Source organism: Mus caroli, unplaced genomic scaffold (genome assembly GCF_978045245.1).
Source record: "Mus caroli unplaced genomic scaffold, Mus_caroli_1 scaffold_1, whole genome shotgun sequence".
Lineage (NCBI taxonomy): Eukaryota > Metazoa > Chordata > Mammalia > Rodentia > Muridae > Mus > Mus caroli.
The window spans coordinates 88,640,676-88,657,191 of NW_028227256.1; the positions used below are offsets into that span (position 1 = coordinate 88,640,676).

The window sequence follows — 16,516 nt, forward strand, 5'->3', positions numbered from 1 at the left end:
AGCACAGGGGCAATGGTCTGGGTGTGAGTCCTCACCACGCTCTACTTCCAAGACCCACCTATTCATCAGGTACCTGAGCTGCCACGGACCAGGCACAAATCAGACATGAGGCACTCACCGCCTTTTGACTCCTTAAGGTCTTCAGCCAGGAAGAAATGACATTAAACAACTAATGTCACAATAAGCTATGAAATTGCACAACTGGAGAATGTGAAAAAGGAGTAAGAAGGCCTTTGAGCTAAGCTGAGTAGAAAACTGAAGGGAGGACATGAACCAAAGAACTGGGGAAGACAGATGCAATGGGAGCTGCATGTGCAAAGGCCCTGGCCAAGGAAGACCAAGAGGAAGTGGGGACGCAAAGCAGGCCGGATTGAAAGCTCAGCAATGAGGCAAAGACCCTGAGTGAGGGCTGCGAAGCCAGAGGCGAGGGCTCACATGCTCTCTGGGTCTTCTAGAGACGCCTTGACAGGATTTCCTGCATGGAGTAGTAGGCAGAGACCCGCTCTCATAGAGGTCAACTAGAAACTGCCTGCAGCACGGACTGCACCAGAGCAGAGCAGATCCATGAGGCCAGCCCCACCTTGGAGAGCTTAGGAGTGACTCAGAGCAACAGTCTCAGATTCTTCTAACACTAAATGTTATCATCAGCCTCCCAAAGACCTGCTTATTCTCCTGTGAAAAAACTTAAAGTGGCATCAATTGTTTTAACACTACCATTATATCATTTTAAAATTTTCTATACTGCAAAAATGTATATATAACCAACGTCAACATGAATAAACACAATGATGGTCTCTTAGGCCTCATTTTCCTGATATCCCAATGGCCATCAATATCACCTTGGAAACTCATTAGAAACCAGAAAGCCAGTCAGTCTGCAGACTGCTCTAGGCCAAATGCCTCTGTGTACCACGCACAGGGAGGTTACCTGCAGCAACAAGGGTACTCACAGAGCTGTGCTTCTGCAGACGGCAGAGCCCGTGTCTTGCAAGTACTTGGATGTCAATGTGCTTACCACAGTCATTAGAATAAATTCTAGGATTCAGTACTGCCTCTTGAATGAACGGCATTTAAATCTTTGATACTTCCCTGGAGAGAAATCAGATATTTTGTATGATAATATACATTGTTCTCTCTATAGAACAAATGTGTGTATACCTAATGCTTACATTGTGCTTCCTATGGGCCTAGGTCCCAGCCTAAGCATTTGTTACATATAACTTGTTAACCTCTAGGAAGCCATATCCTTATCACAGTTGTGGGTGTTGTTATCAATCTCACTAATACAAAGGGCACAGATGTAATCTCCCGTACACTGGGTTATTAGCTACGCTCAGTCTTTTCTCTTAGCTGTGAAGATCTGCCTACCTGCATGCCTTACAAACTGTAACAGGGAAGCTCATCCGTTTATTGTTAGTTTGCAAAAGCTCTTTATATATACTGGCTATTAGGCCAAATAGGTTACACATTTTTTTCTCTCTTGTCTCTGAATCTTGGTTATAGAGTCTTTCTCCAAAGATTTTCTTCTATTAAATCTGCCAATATTTTCTCTTAAGGCACTGTCTTGGTTTTAGGATAAGAACACTTGAGTGCTGTAGTTCCTCAGTTAGTGGTCCTCAAATACATTCTTCCAATAAAAATTTCCCGTAAGTAAGACTACCAGCAGTACTAAGCAGCTCTGAGAAATGGACACAGACCATAGGCTGTCTGCTGCCAACCACCGCCTGCTTGCAGACAGCCTTGGAACTTCTCAAAAGACCCAAGCAAGCAAGAACAGGCTGTAACAACCACCAGCTAACTGGACCGCTCTGATTTCTGTGATGCTCGGGATAGAACCCAGAGCCTTTCAACGTTACACAGAAGGCACAACGAAGACATTAAAGTCACTTCCCTGACTCAAATGAAACCCAGAGCGGTGACAGCTCAGAAGGGCAGACAACCTAACACCATACTGGGAAAGTATTCCAAATTATCTTCTCAAAGTAGCTGTGCTCTTCCAAACAACTCAATAACACTAACCTTCCACACAGGCTCATCCTGGGCCCAAAGCAAACGTAAAGAAAGGCTCAGCCTCTGGGACTCAAGGCTGCCATTCCTCTCACATCCCTGCTATCAAGGGTGTGTAGCGTCACCTATTTCTTGTAGCTGTGGGAGCAATAGAGGAGACGAAGATGGAAAGTGCTCAAAGAATGGCCCATGGCTCTTACTGGGTGCTCATTTAAACATCTGCTACTGACTCGTGTGATCTCCCTGATCCAGGGAAGGAAGACACTCTCATCTACTCAAGACCTTACAGTGTTCTAACTGGGTCCAGTTACATGGAGGGTCTCAGTGGGGTCCATTTGTGTGGACCCCAGTCTGGCCTTTCAGGAAGTACGGAGGCATGTCTGAGAGGCAAGGGCAGCAGCAAAGCCAAGAGCAGCTGCAGATGCCAGACCACATTCCACCCTAAACAAAGCCCATCCTGCTCACTCACATGAGCCCAAGAGCAAACAACTGCCCTCCTGACAGCTCAGAGCACTCTGCAGAAATGGACTAGGATCTGTTCAAATGAAGCAGCACCTCTGACTCTGCCCCCCAGTCACCTGCACCTCGAAGGTCAGTGTCACACTTAAGGCCCAGAGTTGGCTAAGCAGCAGGACACGGGATGGTCACTGGAGACCAAGACAAGGCCACTCCAAAAATCTCTTTGGGGCCCCTACCCCAGGACTGGGTTACAACCAATGGGACATGAGCTCAACTCTAGATTCACCCTCTGAAGCCTACATAGTCACCCCAGGGCCCAGAGACATCAAAAGCCCTGGTCCCGGGACTGAGCACCACCCCACCCCACCCCAATCTTCCCGTGCAGCAGGTGTCTCTCATTTCTGCATCTCCCTGGCTCCCTACATCAGGTATTAATGTATTACTTATGGCAGCATCAGAGTTCTGAAAAACCAGCCGTTTTCAATAGAAAATGGCATGGACGAGGCTTGACAGGAGTGATGAAATTTTCTTCTGCTCTGGCAATTAGGACGGCACAAAGTCGCCTTTCCTTTGGTGCCACCCCCAACATCAAAGGATTGGAATTCAAAGCCGTTCATGCTGCATTGAAACCTCACAATGAGGCTGGAAAATGGAAGTCGATTACTGGGCAAAAATATGCAGTAGTTAAAAGGAAAGAGTTCTAAGGAAATTAAGCTGCAGCAGCCCCACGACGTGTGGAAACTTCCAGCACCAGAGCTCTTCTGGTAAACATCAAGAGGGGCATCCTCCTAACAGGTTTGAAAGCAAAGTCAAGCTAGGAGCCAGGAGCCCCAGGAAGACAGTGTGCCATGTTCTCTTGCCCACCTCACCAGCAGCAGCCCCTAGCTTCTGAGAAGGTGCCCTCTGGGGGCTTTATATGTTGCACAGCTCTCTGATGTTGCTAACCACAGACATTCTTGCTAGGGCTGCTTAGGTCACATCTGTCCTTGGTCTCTAGGCTATCCAGGCCCCGTCTGCAGTTCACAGTCATTCTTCTCCCCCACAGGGTTCCCAGATACCCTGTAAGCAGCCTGCAGACCCCTAAAGGGGGCAGTGTTACCTCTGCCTTCTAGCAAACCCAGCCTCTTCTGGGTGATTACTGCTCTTCAGGAAGGCATTTGATCTTTAAAAGAAAAGCCAGAACACAGAAAACCATAGAAGTCTTACAGTGTGTCGGGTGTGTGTTTTTAAAGCATGAAAATACTTCCCTCCCACACAAACGGGGAGTTCTTCTGGGGAAAGATGCCACAGATCCCGAGGAGTGGCAGATCTGGGAAAGCGGATGGGTCTTAAAAATAGACAATTGAACCTAGACTAGAGCTGCAAAGCTACCTGGGGGGAAAAAATGAGAATTTTTAACTAAATCTCACATATATTTTGATATCCAAAACTCCTTCCTGATGAAACTTCTAACTGGGTGGCATTTTGCATTTCCAATTATAATGGAGTAATTGTGTTGCCATAGAGACTGCAAAATTCTGCAATAACTTTTGCTGCCTTGTAACTGTTATAGTGTATATTTGTGTACAAGCAGCTGAGTTTTCTTAATTCAACCTCCTTGCCTCTCCACAAGCACTACACCTACACCACCACCACCACCACCTTCTTTCTGGGTGGATTTTGAAACCACTACACTAGCTTTCATCAAGCCGGTCCTGAAATAATGCACGGAATTATCAGAAGCAATTAAAACTCCTGGCAACCTCGATCATATCACGAAGGAAAAACCGAAACCAGGTCAAGGTGCAAGCCGCCAGCATCCCCCTAGCCCCAAAGTGCGACAGGGCCATGGCTGTTTACACGTTAATACTCGCAGGCCTTAAATGCTTAGGTGGTTTGTGGGAACAGACAGAAAAGCCTGAGCAGAGAAAAGCAGGGAGGCAAAGTGACTACACAGGCCTTTCCTTCCTCCCCGAGCAGGCTGAGTGGCTCTCGGAAAGCAATTAGGTAGGTCTCTACAGTAATGCAATTAGGATTTAGTTAAGAAAGTCATTAGTTCTAAAATAACTTAAGTTTAATTTCTGCGACGCTTTATTTGAAAATCGTGTCACAGCAGGTCAATTTACAGCATGCAATAACCAAAACACTGCTATCAGCGGCTGCAAGTTATTAACAAATTCTCCGTGTGCATTAAAGGAGAACACGGGTTCCACACCCGGCCTTTCCGACCGACTCCCGCTGTGTGGGCTACAAGCCGTGCCTTCGGAACCCTCGCTCAGGGTGGACACCGGGTCGTCTCCCGGGCTAGCGCAGCTCCTCGCCAGCCCAGCGACGGTCCGGGCCGTGCCGCGGCCCCCGCCCCGCCGCCCGCCGCCGCCGAGGGGCGTTTTCTGCAAACTCACAGGCTGACAAAGTTACATAAACGCCCCGGCCCCCGCCCCCGCGCGCCCACCTGCCCGCCCGCCGGCGCAGGCCGCTCTCCCGCCCGCCAGCCCGCGGCGCAGGGCCCCGAGGCCTCGGCGGGGCCGGGCGTCCACCTGCCGCCAGCAACCGGGCGGCGCGGACAATGACGGCCGGTGGCTTACCGCGGCGGCGGCGGGCCGCGTCTAGCCCTGCTCGGGCGCTCCGAGCCGCATCTCCTCAGCCTGCGCCGCCGCCGGCGGGCGGGCGGGCTCGGGCGGCGACGGCGACAGCAGCCGCGTTGAGCGGGCCGGGCGTGAGGCGGCGCGGCGGCGGCGGCGCGAGCAGGCGCGCGGGCTCGGGCTCGGGCGGCGGCGGGGATGGTGCTCCGCGGCAGCGGCCCCACAACCTCCCCTCCTCATTCACAAAAAATTGACCCACGTTGAACCATGATGCTGCTCCCCCTCGAGCGCAGAGCCGCGCGGGGATAGGCCGCGCCCTACGCCCGTCAGGCGCCCCAGCCCCGCCCCTCCTGCCGGCGGCCCACCAGCCATTGGCTGCAACGGCTTTGCGTCACCTCCCCCCGTGGGCCCCGCCCCCTGCCTGGTTTCTAATGAAGAAAGCGTCAATTACGGCTCGGCCCCGCCTCCAAGAATTCAGCCGCCCTTCCATTGGTCCGAGAGTCCTAAGTCCGCCCCACAATAGCCCAACAGCCAGCCCCGCTTCGCGGGCGCTGCAAAGGGGCTCCGCCTTCGTCCGCCCTTTCTCAAAAGTTCCAAACCCCATTGGCTCCCAGCATTGTCAATTCTAATGAGCGGGGCGTACCGAGGACTCTCCAGGCGCCAGCTCTGAGAGCTTTTGCTGTTTTAGAAAGAGCAGGGAGCTGGTGCGCGAACTGATTGAAGCCGTGGACAGACCTCCTTGGCAGCCCGCGGCGCTGCCTGGGTCAATACAGTGTTCCTGAGCGCCTGTCTCATGCTCTAAGGGGGCGCGGAAAAGCACAGACTGAGGCGAGGGCCCAGCCGGGCCTGGCAGCAACCTCCATCTTAAGCAAGGCACAGATCACGTGGGCTGCGTGCGGGGGACGCCGAGCCCAGAGGGAGTGCGCAGGCGCGGCGGGCCCCGCCCTGCCCCGGGGCAGGCGCGCCGCTTGGGGGTGCGGCTGTGACTGTGGGGCCTTGCGTGGCCGTGGGAACTGGGGGTTCTGGGACCGCTGCTGTTGCGGAGGTGTATTCTTGGGTCGCCGCCACCGCGTCCGGGTTTGTCGGGACCACCCCTTCTCTGAGGTTCTTCTACACCTGGGCCAAGCGCCTATAATTGGCGTTCGCGAATGTGGATAGACATGAAAGGCCATCCTTCTGGCTCCCTTGGGTCCATTTCATCAGGAGAGTAGTGCAATTTCTCATCCTGTGTTCATGATATTTCCAGAATCCCACATCCAAAACGAAGATGAGAGCATCTGGTCCCCCCTACGTGGCCTGACCTAGGATGCTGGCCTATTTACTAGGCCTTGCCTTATAGGAGTTGAGTAGAGATTTAATAGCATTTTTGTTCCATGACTGGGGGAAAATTGAAGGTAAAACAATTCGCAAGAAGCAATAGATTCTTTTCATTATCTCAGGGTAATACTGAGTTAGAAAGCTTCGTTCACTGGGAGAAATTCATACTCTAGGATAGCTCAGCTGTGAAGCCAAGGGATGAATTGTGGAATAGAAAAGAGCAGACGAAAATGACCGCACTTAGGGGTGCTAGTGCAGCTGCTTATAGAAAAGTACACTACCAAATTTACATACAAAATAATGCAGGATCTGCAGCCTGCTAACATTTAGATGAAACATGAAGTTCAGAAGTACTTGAAAGGATAAAGACATGCAATAATCACAGATTTGGTGAGTACTGAGTAAAGACAACCCTAAACAAAAGTGCCATGAGAAAGTGCTGGAATATAATCTTAGGTACAGTTACTCTGAAATGATAGAGTTCAGTTCCAGGGTCGGGGGAGTATTGCTCTGTGCTGATTAGACCTCACAGAATTGTGATTGGTACATAGAAGGGCTCTAGCAGCAAACAAAGAGTAGGGGAAGGGCACCCCAGTACCACCAGGGTTTCTATAGGGCTTTACAGAGTCCCATTCTCAAACAGAGGCTTGGTGTTAGAAACCAGGAGATCAGAAATAAAAACAGACCTCTAATACAAAAACACCCAAGAATTAGTAGAAGCCCACCAATTAAAAATTAAACACAAAATCTTAGAACAACAATATCAACCAGCCAGACCCCACCCCCCCCATCCCCACCCCCAGAGCTTCCAGGAACTAAGCCACCAACCAAGGAGTACACATGGCTCCAGCTGCATTTGTAGCAGAGGACGGCCTTGTCATGCATCAATGGGGGGAGAGGTCCCTGGTCCTATGAAGGCTGGATAGATGCCCCAGTGTAGGAGAATCGAGGGTGGGGAGGTGGGAGTGGATGGGTGGGTGGAGGAACAACCTCATAGAGGCAGGGGAAGGGGGGGATAAGATAGAAGGTTTCTGGGAGGGGGAAAACCAGGAAAGGGGATAATGTTTGAAATATAAATAAAGAAAATATCCAATAAAAAAGGGGGGTGGATTTAAACACAAAAACTACTTTCTGACTAGAGATAGAGCACTCGTGACTGGCACGAATAAGACTCGGTTTCCTCCCCAATATGGAGAGAGGTCAGGCTCAGCCAAATGGGCACGCCTATAATCCCAGGATCTCAGAACTTGGAAGTAGAACCAGTCTAAGCTGTGTGGTAAGATACATGCTCAAGACTCTGGATTTGATCACTAGCCACCTAGAAAGGAAAAACCTTACAGACATACTAACAGCAGCAGGGAATGTGCACTGAGTACGTGCGTTAAACACATGACTTTAGAACACATAGCAGAAAATTCCCAATCGTATCAACCAGAGAATACTGTAAATACCTAAGTATAACTTCAAAAGCAACTGAGAGTGGCATGATTGGAAGGATGAGCAGGTAAGAAGAAGAATGAAGGTAAAATTGCTCCCAGAAAATGAATAGACTTTTGGGTGGAAATTGATGGCCCTGTCTGTCCCATCTGTCACTGATGAGCAGCCTTCTGAGCCAAGGCCTAGGACTGACCAGTTCTTAGTTATTTCTAATATTAATCCTCTAGAGTCTTAAAAAGTAATGAAGATGGCTTTTCAAGTCAGTGGAAAAAGAAGATGGAATGCAAACTGCTAATAATTTGAAAATAATGCATTTCTACCTCATCAAGAAGAGAAATACCTAAGCATTTAAAAAAATACTTAAAAAAACTGTTAATGGGCATATTTGTCAGGCATACCATTAATAATCATAAAAGAAAGTACCGAACACTTGGCTTAATTGAAAATGGTTAACATAATAAGCAGAGAAATAGACAAACCCTGGTTGTGAAATACCCAAGAATACTACTCAGCATTATAAAAGCAAACCACAGGCAGATGAATGTGAGTAGCTTGTGATGACCACCAGACAGCAACAGGACCCCCAGGAACCAGGGGACCAGAAACCAGAAGAGTACTCTACTGGATGGTGGCAAAGGGCGGTGTGGGAAGCACGGGGTAGAGCCTCACAGAGGGAAAGAAGACAGGCACATGGGGTGTGGAATACAGCTTGCATGAAGGTAGCTCCCTTTCAAAGCTCACTGGAGTTAAGAGTGACGCCTTTCTCAGACAGGCTTTACCTGAAAACAGCACTGCAGGAAGTGGCTGCCTCACTTTTGAGGCATCTGGACACAAATGAGCTTTACAACAGGGCAAGGCTTGCATCATCCTTAGAGGCTGGTCTTCACAGGAAGGAGGCTTTCAAAGCTGAGACAAGGACCAGATTCCAAGCCAAACAAGCAGAGGCAAAGACAAGAAAACAAAAGAAGGAACGCCCAATGAACATGACAGAATGTTCTATTCCTTAATAACAGGAGAAAGGCAACACTTTATCTGTTGATAAAAGGAAAAGTGAAGAAATAAACACATTATACCGTCACTAAGTGTCACCTGATGGAAACTTTTAGATAATTTTTCAACTACACACACAGATGAAACCTTAAATTTTGTATATATTTTTTCAACCAGTGATTCCAGTTCTTGATGTCTATTCTAGTTAGTGTGGCTGTCAGTCAATTTCTGGCTAAAGAGTCACAGAAAAGAGAAAATGAAATGGTTGGGTTCTACAAGATGCTCATCAGGTAAAAAGGATTGCTATCAAGCCTGAGGACCTACATTCAATCCCAGAGACCACACAGTGAAGAAGAAACCCCATTCTTGCAAATTCTCCACTGACCTCCACATTTGCCATGGCATGCACATGCATACACGAGGACACACATACTAAATGTAATAAAAGTAGGATGATTTATATTAATGGTGGGGTTTTTTTTCACTACAATTTGTATTTCTGAGTTGTCATGTGTTGTTTGAGCTTCACTGAAAAGTTGATGTAGGAAGCAGGGTTGCCCTCCACTCCAGACCCAAGCATGTTTATGTCAAGTGTCCTCTAAACCCCCTGTCCTGGGTCAGGCTGCTCTCTGGCTCTGTAACACAGAAAGGGAAAACAGCAAGGAACTAGGGGCATTGAAGACATTGTGTCCTTGAGAACAGCTAGAAGGTAGACTATTTACAACAGAGATTACTATTGTTTATCCCACAGATTGAAAATGCCTGCAGTAGGAAAGAGAAAGGAGCTGCTCCTCCATGATGAGGACTTGTACTTAGACTCTCTCAATTGAAAATGCTGGTTGACTGCTTCGACTTGCACAGTTTCTCCTGGATAAGTGTGCCCGATCTGATGATATCTAGCTGCTGCTATTTGTCTGTTTACTTGGAAGCCTTACCTGAGGAGACACTGTGCTCTGAGAACTCCGACTGGATTCCTTAAGTGGACTTCTGTTGTCACTTTTTGCTGGATGTTGTAAGGCTAGGATTTGATGTCATGACCTTTTGTTTGCTTTCTGAGTTAGGTCACTCCAGTTGTCTCTGCCCTGAAGGATGGCCCTCAAAACAGCACAGACTACCTAGAGATGGAATTCCATGGTCCAGGATGTAGAGCATGTTCTGAAAGAAGAGCTATGGCCCTAGAAGTGCACTGCCCCTTTGGCACCCCAGACTCCTTGTGCCAGCATGTGGCTGTGGGAACATGAAAGGCAGGCCTTGGGCTCTGAAAAAGCCCAACAGAACCATTCTGAAGTAGAGACAGGCCTCTGCCAGAAGGATGAAGCAGGCTGGCTTAGACAGGACCCTGGGCCAGCTTTGTCTCCACACTCAGTGACAAGGAAGGCAGAAACACATTCAGGCAAATGTTGAGAGAACAGCTGGGGACCACAACCTTGTTTTATAATAGATCTGCTAGTCATTCCAGCCTAGAGAAGGAGAAGGGGATAAAGGTGACAAGAATAACACTGGGTATATATACTTTCCAACAGCTAGGCCAGTGGATAGGGCATTAGAAAACCTGAGCAGGGACAGGCCAAGGATCACTGTGGGGCTGAGACCAGCCAAACCAAAGTCAGGATCCATGCGACAACTCAAGGGGGCTGGGGCTTGCAACACTCAGGGACCCTGTTGTAAAAAATTGTTATGGGTGGCCAAGTGGTCAATTGTTATAGAAACAGAGAGCAAAAACTGAGGATCCCAATGGAGCCATGGGTAGAGGGCAGAAGTCACAGTTCACACAGGGATCCAGGCTTCATGTGGGGAAGGAATGGTGGATAGAAAAAGGCAGAATCACAAACAGAGGTGTCCAGGAGATGGGCAGCAGGTGACTTTCTAAGAAATGGAGACACAAGTATTGAAGAAAGATGTTGTCATTCTTACACTCAGCATGGAGAGAGGACAAAGTCTAGGATTCTACAGAGGAGTAGACAGCTTACAAAATATCTAGGAATGTGGCCTAAAGGACAGCCCTTGAGAACAGACATAGCTAGGTGAACAAGAAATCAAGAGGACCCCCAGCAATCAGAAGCAAAATAAACCTAAAGAGAAGAAATCTAACATGCATAAGACCCTGGGTTTTGACTCCTAGCAGGAACATGGGGAGAAGAAACCTACACAGATGTGTTCATCAGGCAAACAACTGTCCTGGTCTTTCTAAACCAAGCGCTGGGGGGCAAAGCCCACAAGGGAGGTGGTGGAGTTTATATCTGCACAGAGTGGAGAAAGCATGCCCTCTACATAGGAAGACAGAAGAAGTTGCCTTGGAGAAGTGTAGCAGGCTGTTCTTACTCTGGTCTGGTCTAGACAACCTACTGCATGGAGACTCAGGCCCAGACACTGACACAAAAATGGGTCCCCATGAGAGTCTTGAGGTTTCTGCTAGTAGCTCAACTCCCAACCCAAGTTCTCAAAGGTTCCCAGCAAGAGTCTCACACGTGGTAAGCTCACAGCCAAAAGTTAATACAACCTAAATGTTTTATATAGAATGTGAAATTTTATGTAAAATTATAAGACCCATAGGAAATGATTCACCGTGAGCAACTGCCAGCAGACAAGTCAAAAAATGAGGCTTGCCCCTCCCAAGACATGGGAGTAAAGTAAGAAAGTTTTAAAATAAGTGTATTAGAAACGACTAGAGAAGTTAAGGAAAGCAATACTAGATATATAACCAAATGATGAGATGCTAAGAAAAAAAAGCACGGACTTTCTTAACCAGTGGAACTTCTAGACATGAAGAATGCAGTCATTAACATTAGAAACGGAGTCAGGGAGATGAAATCATATTCGATGATGTTATTGTTGAGTTGGAAATGAATCTGAGAAAACCATCCACGGACAAACCAGAGAACCCAAGAGAAGGCTGTGCTCATGGCTCAGAACAGGAGCCACAAGGATACCTGACTGTTCCACACTAGTCCTTGTGAAGTGTCAATTGCTTAGGGCTGTACCCTCTGTAGAACTGTCAAGGGGAGTCATCAGCCAGGAAGTGCTCTCTTGCCTCCCTGAGATGGTTGCTGGGTCAGAAAAACCATCCATCCACAATTCCTGAGCTTTGCATGGTATCAAGAAGAAAGTTAGCATGACCCTTTTTCTCAGCCTTGCTCAGCATCTTCCCCATGCCCTGGCCTGTTGCCCTTGGAACCATGTCTCTCCTGTGAGTATGAGATCTTACAGCTCAAGCCAGACCTCTGGGGTCTGATCTCACACAAGACAGAAAAGGGGGAAGAGGGGGGAAACAATGGTAGAGTGGATGTCCTAAAGTGCCTACAGTAGTGGCTCTCAACCTTCCTAGTGCTGTGACCCTTTAATACAGTTCCTCAGGTTGTGGTGACCCCCAGCCATAAAACTATTTCCTTTCTACTCCATAACTGAAATTTTGCTACTGTTATGAATTGTAATGTAAACATCTGATATGCAACTTCCAAAGGGATCATGACCCACAGATCAACTGAGAACAACTGGCCTAGAGGAGGGAGCACCTCAGATCCAGAAATCTCTATCAGTTCTGCAGACAGGATCTACCAGATAGCACAGGCATGACACTGCACCATGTCAACAAGGCAGAAGTTTCATAAGAGTCACCAGGAAGAAGTGACTCTTGCCTCTGAAGACATGATGGGGCTCATCATGGGAACTGCAGAATTCCTGAGTGACAGATTTTGATGCGGAGCAAAAAGCCTGGTCACCTAGCAGACCAGGCCAGTTGAATCTCCACTCAGTGACAAGAATGGAAACACATTCAGGCTAACACTGAAGGAACTTTCTACCAAAGGCCACTTGTGAAGAGAGCTGAGAAGGGATAGCCCTCAACTCAAATCAGCAGGACTGGCTACAGAACACAGCATGCTCACCAAGTAGCTCTCATCCTTTGCCAGTGTCTCTCCAGCCATTCAGAGAGCAGCTGTGCCCTGTCGTGGAGCACCAGTACATGTGGGGTGGCTGTCTAAAGGACTGGGTTGACACAGACATAGGGACCCTCCTCTCAGCCAGTGTAGAGAAGGGCACACAGGACAGGAATAGGTGAGATCCTGCCTCTGCATCCTTAGTGTATCTGCTACAGTGCATACATTAGATAGCTGTCTTAAACCTTGCAGGCAGACCTTGCATATTTCTGAGCTCTCAACTTCTGTGAGTCAAGTCTCCTCAGGCTGCAATCCTATTATCAGCCAAGACTGCACACTCATGTGAGGCTCAGTGTATTTGGAAGAGTCCAAATACACTGGCTAATGCCAGAACTCAATTCTTTGTAATGATAGTGCTGGAGCCCCAGCTTTCCTGAAGCTATCAACAGAGACCTTTCTAAACTCTTAGAAGCCATTCTAAGGTTTGTTTCTTGTCTCCCACAGGGTAGTTTGTGCTCCCAAAGCCAGCAGGACAATCTCTCCAACTTGGCCTCTCTTGACTTGTAAAAGTGTTCCTGATTAAATCAGGCCCATCACGGTCTCCTCTAAGATTAACTCAAAATCCCCCCTGATCGGACAAAGCCTGTAAGACATCTGCAAAATCTCTGTCATGCTAAGCAGTAAAGAGCAGCAGACATCTCCCAGAGCATGCCACTTTGCCGGAACAGCCTTCTGATCTCTACTGTTCCTTCCTGGAACAAGAGATTCTACCTCAAAGGTGAGTATTACTCTCTCTGGGCAGGGAAAAAAAGAAGAAAGAAATAGGAAAGAAAAAAAGAAAAAGAAAAAGAAAAGAGAAATCCTCGTTAGTGGGAAGTTACAGTCCAGAGACTGTTTTACAAATAGCCCTATTAAAATAATCTTCATTTTCCTTAGCCTCTCCACATAACTTTGTTACTTTCTATAATTGTTTCTTTCTGTCTAGGCCAGTACAAAAGCACTGAGGTTTTGCTAGTTGGGGCCTTCCTCTTCTAAGCACACTCTGGGTCGGGTAAATCCTACAGTAAGCAAAGCGGTGAGCTTTCCACCTGCTCACCTGTCTTAAGCCCAAAGACTCCTTGATCCTAGATGGATGGGAGGGGGAGGCAAGACTTTACCTCCAAGCCCCTTCTGTGCACAAATCCTGCCCACACTCACCTGTGGGACTCTGGGACCACCTTCCATTCCTGTGCATGCTGGTCAGAGGCTCAGCCTGACTCAGGACTCTGCAACCCCACCTTTCCTCCTTCTCCAGCCTGCATGTGGCTCATGCTAACCCAGCTGTACATGTTCTCATCTGTCTTATGGCCTCATACATCCTCTCCATCTGTTCTCTTCTGAACCAGAGCACCTAAGACTGGAGAGTCATTTAGAAGAGACAGTTATTAAGCTTACAGAGGCTAAAAATCCAAGATCTATTATTAGCCTCATCTGTTTGGCTTCTTCTGAGGAGGTCCTTAGCTACTCCACATACAGCAGGAAAAAAAAAAGTGTAAGGGCAAGAATGAGAGTTCGAGGCTAGCCTGGTCTACAGAGTGAGTTCCAGGACAGCCAGGGCTACACAAAGAAACCCTGTCTCAAAAAACCAAAAAAAAAAAAAATGAGGAGGGGGTGTCGTGTACCATGTAAGCAGCAGGGACAGTGTGCCGAGTGAAGTGGGGGTGTAGGTGTCTTAACTCACCCCGTCTCAGGGAGTTGCATTTTTCTCTCATGAGTGGAATTAATGACTTTAAGTCATTATTTGATATTTAATGACATTAAGCCCAAGGACATAACGACTTTTTAAAAGTCCCACTGCCTCCTCTCAGTATAGTGCACTGGGGACCAGGTTTCTAACACAAGAATTGGGGTGGGGTTTATTCAAAACATATTATGTGACTACGGCCAGCATTTATAAGTGGCCTATATATTTCTAAAATGAATGATCTCCTAATCTCAGAGTGTCCAATTCTCTTGAAGCATGAACATCAGTTTGGCTTGGGACATATGTCCTTATCTATCAGATGGCAGAGCCCTGAAATATAAGGAACATCGTGGGGAATTAGCATAGTAGGAAAAACCAATGAAATGCCCCTGAGGTGACCTCCCTAGTTCTGTGTCCCCTCCACAGAATCCTCCCCTTAGCCAAGAACAGAAATCATTTGGAAACAAATGCAAAGCTAAGAAGACTCTGAACAGACACGCAATGCCAAAAGCATAGAAAATTCCTGGTGAAGAAGAAGAAGGAGGAGGAGGAGGAGGAGATCTGAGAAGACCTGAAGCTCATGAGAATGTAAGCACTGTGTGTTGCTAGTGCTGCTGGGAGATTTGACTTTTTACTTTGTTAACATTAAAAACAAAAAAGCAAAAAACCAAAAAAACCACTACCCTTGAAATAGAATAAACACGTTCAGAAATGAGGGCAGGAAAAGAAGGGTGGACAAGCTCTTCAGTTCAATACTCTAGGATAGAAGCAAGGGAAAGGAGAGTCAACATCAAAGCAAAGAAAAAGAATTCTGCCTCGAACACATTCATTTCTGCATTAGTTTCCTTCCTGTTGTTTTGATAAAAGGCTACAACCAAAAGCAGCTTAAGGAAGAAAGGGTTTATTTTGGCTTACGGTTCCAAAGGGTCTTAGTCCCTCATGGCCGGGAAGGTATAGTAGGAAGCTAGCTGTTTACATCTTCATCCACACACAAGCAGCAGAGAGAGGGAACAGGAAGTGGGTTGGGGCTATATGCCCTCAAAGCTCAACCCCAGAGACTTACAAGGCCACACCTAAAGTTTCCATAATCTCTCTAAACAGTACCATCAACAAGGAACCAAGTATCCAGTTATGTGAGGCTATGGGGAACACTTCACATTCAAGGGACACCAGAACTAGATTATTATGGCCCGTTTTCAATATGATGAGTGCTTAGATTTGATCAGTTACAGATAACGGGAGTTCTAGGACCCTCTGTCCCTTAGCTGGCATCTGGCATCTACTTGTCTCAGAGCCCTTAGAATTAGAAAGTACCAGGCAGTTTGCTGTGTGGCTGGGGCCACATCAGAAAAGGCAGCAGTCTAAAGCCCCAAATTCTACTTAATGACTAAACCCATAGTATGAAGGGGACAATTCTCAGTTTCTGGGAAAAGAGAAGTTCTTATGCTGTTTTGCCAGCATGTATGTGTGGACATCATGTGTATGTCTGGCACTTGCAGGAACCAGAAGAATGCATGGGGTCCCCTGGAACTAGAGAATGGTTGTTATTTATCATGTGGTTGCTAAGAATGAACCTCTATAAGGGCAGCAAGTTCTTTTAAATGTTGAGCCATCTCTGTACATACCCACTTTGCTCTCTGCTTTGTCTCTTTCTGTAGAGGGTACATTAAAAGCTTCTTTGTTTTCAAGAGTGCCCTGGATTTGTTATTTAATCTCCCATAAATCTCCACAATAACCATAAATCACAATGAAGCCACATGGACTAAATTTGCCAGGTAAAGACAGCTTGTCAAGCTGGATTTAGAAACGAGAGCCACCTACTGCTTACAAATGACTGCGCCAAAACAGGACCCGTAAACATCAGTGGTCTGAGGAGCAGAGACACAATGGTTAAGCAAAACTTTCAAAAGAACTGCTGTTATTACAAAATGACTGGATTTTTCTAGGAAAAGAAAGCATTGCTGGAGATGGGGATGACCACGGTGGGAAGGAAGATTGACCAGGAAGAAACAGCAGCTAAATCTTCTTTCATCAGGACAACCCATCCCATGACAACATAAAGCTACAGTTCCTAGGAGGAATATGTAAGGCCACAGCACACTGAGTGATGGTCTCTTCACGGCTGATACTCACGCTCTGAGCCATAA

General features: G+C 47.4%; 1 protein-coding gene across 8 annotated transcripts in view; it reads right to left on the bottom strand.

The window, feature by feature from the left end:
• The window catches only part of Hdac4 (histone deacetylase 4), a 242,546-nt gene extending 237,242 nt beyond the window's left edge, over positions 1–5,304 (bottom strand). For all 8 annotated transcript variants that reach the window (XM_029480595.2, XM_029480601.2, XM_029480630.2 and 5 more), the window contains exon 1: positions 5,031–5,304. The gene's annotated coding sequence lies outside the window, so the exon portion shown is untranslated. The remainder of the gene's footprint in view (positions 1–5,030) is intronic.
• Between the last annotated feature and the right edge of the window lie 11,212 nt (positions 5,305–16,516).